The sequence below is a fragment of the Gossypium hirsutum genome, chromosome A07 (assembly GCF_007990345.1).
Source record: "Gossypium hirsutum isolate 1008001.06 chromosome A07, Gossypium_hirsutum_v2.1, whole genome shotgun sequence".
Classification (NCBI taxonomy): Eukaryota; Viridiplantae; Streptophyta; class Magnoliopsida; order Malvales; family Malvaceae; genus Gossypium; species Gossypium hirsutum.
In genome coordinates this window covers 38,573,603-38,577,797 of record NC_053430.1, presented here as the reverse complement: position 1 = coordinate 38,577,797, position 4,195 = coordinate 38,573,603, and the positions used below count along the sequence as shown (strand labels likewise).

The following is a 4,195-nucleotide window of genomic DNA, read 5'->3' as shown; positions in this document are numbered from 1 at the left end:
AGTCTTATACAAGCTTACAAAATCTCTTTTGCTAACTCAGGGTCAAAATAAGACCACATTCTAAAGATTTCAAAGTTCTGGGTTGACATCGCAACTTCGAGGTTTCCTCATCACGATGCAACTCTCTAACTCAAGCTCATCATAACCTTAGATATACATCGTTGCAATGTAAAACCTTGATTGTTCCTCATCGCGACATAGGGAGTACGTCGTCACAATGTGACTCACTGTTTTCAAAAGGATTAGTGTGAAACATGTTTGAAAGACTTGTAATAACACTTAACATCTCAATTTCAACAAAAGCAACAATATACCAATTGCATTCAAACTAAAATATGCCAAAATGATACTTCAAAATAACATTAAGCAACCAAGTTCTAACTTCGATCATTTACGATACAAAAATTAGCTTAAACCCCTTGGTACATGCCATATACTAACCTAAGGAGAACTTTACAAACTTTGTTGAGTCGAAAAATCATTTCTTTGATGCTTGAACTACTTCACAAGTTCCCGAGAATCACCTAAACTTGTGTACAAAGAAAAAAACTATATGCTGAGCAATAGGGCTCAATGGTACATTTATGATTCAAGATAGCATTAACAATATGTTTCAAGGTAAGAAATTGAGAGAGAATTACTTTCATACTGAAAGTAAAAAAATGTTTCTGGTTCTTTGTTTGATTCGTGATTGTTGAGCTCACACTCGAAGTGATTTGTGGTATGAGAATAGCAAAAAAGGTCATTCGGTTGAAAGCCGAGAACGTCAAGGATCCATCTCACACAAAGTATAGGTACCTTTCAAGAAAAGTTTATTGCTATGACAGAAAAACCATTTTTAAACTGGATTATTTCCAAAATTTTATACAAAGGAGTTGTATAGTGAATAGGACTAACATACTAACTGATTAACTAATTGTTTAACCAATTACAACAATTAAGTAATGACAGGCTAAGCGAACAGCTTATACCAGAAACTAACAACTTAACTGAAAACTAGTTATTAGTTACATTTACTAACGGGATTCAGCATCATTTGCTGAAGCGCTCATCTAGCGTTCATTATTGATCGAGAGGGAAGTGCTCGTCTTGGTTCTAGAGTTCCCCTTAGGCTATGTTCTGGACTTTGAACCAGCTTCCAGTTCCTCAAATTTGGAAATTACCTGCTGAAGCTCATCATCCAAATTGTGCTTCAAACAGGATTCCATTATCATCAGTAGTGCTTTCTATGATCATCAGAATGACAAGCTGTGACTACTTACACATTTCCAACATGCTCTCTGTCAGCTTGTCCTGCAATCCAACAAGAAATTTTCTAAGTTTTTTAGTTTCTTTTCGGTGTTTGTTTTCGTCTCTTTGTTGCATTATTCTAATTTTAGAAGGGATTGGCATTCAGGGAAATGCATTTAAGCCATTCCTAGTAACCCGGATAATACTGGCCAACAAAAACACATTGGAAGAAACAAAAATCTTTGTGATGCTGTTAAGAAATAAAATTTTTTATTATCATTAAATGATATAGTGCCAAATAATGTTAGAAACATAGAAAAAATTATTTGATACGGAGCAAGGTCTACTAAGTCCATGATTACAGTCAAACCAAGCTTTCATTCTAAAAACAAGGGGAATTACCTTCGTGGGTTTTGGCTGTGTTTCCTTGCTCAGCATGCTAGAGAGTACCTCAAGGCTATTCCGTGTTACTTTGAAAAGTTCCTTCTTATGTTCAAGCGATAGCCTTCCATAATTACAGGCAAAATCACTGCCATGCAATCCTGTGCCATTGATAGGATAATTTTCAGAGGGAGCCAATGGCTCTCCTATATAAGACAATGTATGGTGCAAGTGAGGTGAGTTCCCATTGTCTACCGGCTGGTGTAAACTTTCTTCCAAGTTCTGCTTTATGTTAAATTAGGATAAAAAGTAAGCAAAAGCATGGCAAATAACTGTCTCAAAATGCATGATAGCCTGCATGCAATTCACGTAGGCATATTGGAATGCTGGTAGTATCAGCAAAAATCAATTAAACAAAACAATATTTACCAAGGATCCAATTATTCTTACAAATTCTTGAAGAAATACAGTAATGGGGAGATGTATATATGATTTAGTATGACAAATATTATGATCAATTTCATTTTCTGTCATCAAAATGCCGTCACAGCAACATGTATTAGAACATGTAAATATAGAACAACATGTATAAATGGTGTAGCAATTACAAGATAAGTTAGGAGAAACACAGGCAGGGAAGCAAGATCCTCGGACTGTCCCCAAGCACGAATCAACTGCAAAGCACTTTTTCTATCCCCATGATGAGTGACCGGATTCTCAATCATCTTAACCACCTCTTCCAACACTTTCTCCGATACCACCTTGGAAGCTACCTTCGCGCAATTCATCTTACAAGCTTCCAGCAACTCAAGACTCAACCTTTGGCTCGCAACATTTTTCCTGGATATCTTGCTTTTTATGGCCCCAACAATTTTGATTCCGTTCAACTTTTCACTATTGATCATAGAACATATCCTCATGTTCATTTCCCAGTTGGCTTCTTCCAAGGTTTCAAATGTGGCTTGATCCACCATTTTCGATTCCGGTGGTGGGCCTTGTAGAATTTCCTTCATTTTCCCACTAAACATTTTACTAATTTGATCTCCACTCGTTTTCAACTTCTCACCCCATTGAACTAGTTTGATTTTCTCCATTTTCTACTTGTTGTCCTCATTGGTCAAATTAAATCACCAATTCAAGCTAAACTCTAAAAAGAAAGGAAATTAAAATGAATGGGTAAAGCAAGGGTCAAGGCTTGGGTTTGATCTTTGAACTCGATATTTTTTAAGGCAACTATGTTTGGCTAAGAATCCAACCGTCAATACTGTTGGCGCAACCTGAATAATTTTATTACTACTTTTAATTCGACACTTTCTATGTTTTGTAATTATATAATTTCGATCAAATAAAATAACTCTCTTAGTATTCTTTATTCCTCACCAAAATTCGAATTTAAAAATCTACTTAAATAAGTCTTTAGCGTTGAAACTTGAATATTATTGTTTTAATATTTTATTAATTAATATAACACATATACTATATGGGTTTTATATTGTACTAGATGCCCACAGCAGTAGTAAATTTTATATTTAAAATATTTTTAAATAATATTTGTATGTATAAATGATAATTTTGAAAAAAATATAGTTGACTGAAATTAACATAACATCGAATATAAAATAAAAGTAGTTTACATTTTTTTTATAGAAGCACTAAGTAGATTTCTTGTATTTTAGTCGGATTTTTAAATAAAATTAATTAATAATAACTATTTTAAATTATTTTTATTAAATAAGAAGAATAAATTTATGGTAATTATTTATTCATATTTTATGTATTAAATATTTTATTATTTATATAAATCTTTAAAGATATTTATATCTAATTGTTTAACATGTATATTTTCAAGCTTAATATAAAAAATGTCCCTTAAACTATACTCGTTTTCCCATATAGGTAATTAAACTTTTTTTTTTGTCAATTTGAGTATCTAAAAAATTTTGTTTTCACATTGGTACCTTTGTTAGTCAACAGGTAGTCAATCTTGGTCAATATGACATGACTAAATCACCAATCGACATGTGGCAAAAAGACAAATAAGCAAATTATCTCATTATTTGTATAAAATAATTCAAAAAATAGAAAAATAGAAATTAAATTTTTTATTTTACAATATTTATGTTAATATTAATTAAAAATAATATTAAAAAAATTCCCCCACCTCCGCCCCTCTCTCCTCCCCCCACCACCACTCTCTCATCACTCTCCCTCTTCCCCACCATCCTTTCCCCCTACACCGACTGTCACCCTCTCCCTCTCCTCTAGCATCCCTTTCCCTATGTTAACCCTTTGATGAGAGAAGAATAGAACAAAGGTAAGTAACCATACAGAAGAAAAAAAGAATAAATTTGAGAGAGTAAGAGAGAGATTGAAGGTGAGCAAAACCAATTCTAAAATTGCATAATTGTTTTCCCCCCATGAATGGTGTTTAAGAGGGAAGGGTAAAGACTTCTGAAAACAGACTGGCAAGTTGTTAACTAATAGCTACCTTAAACGCACTATCTTTATTAAATAGTATAAAATTTAACGTGAATCAAACCCTAGCTACAGCACATTGTTTTATTAAAGTTTCTAAAACAAAAAC

At 33.1% G+C, this 4,195-nt stretch overlaps 1 pseudogene; it reads right to left on the bottom strand.

Moving 5' to 3' along the window:
* Positions 1-1,112: 1,112 nt before the first annotated feature.
* LOC107955796 (TOM1-like protein 2) lies at positions 1,113-2,705 on the bottom strand (annotated as a pseudogene).
* Between the last annotated feature and the right edge of the window lie 1,490 nt (positions 2,706-4,195).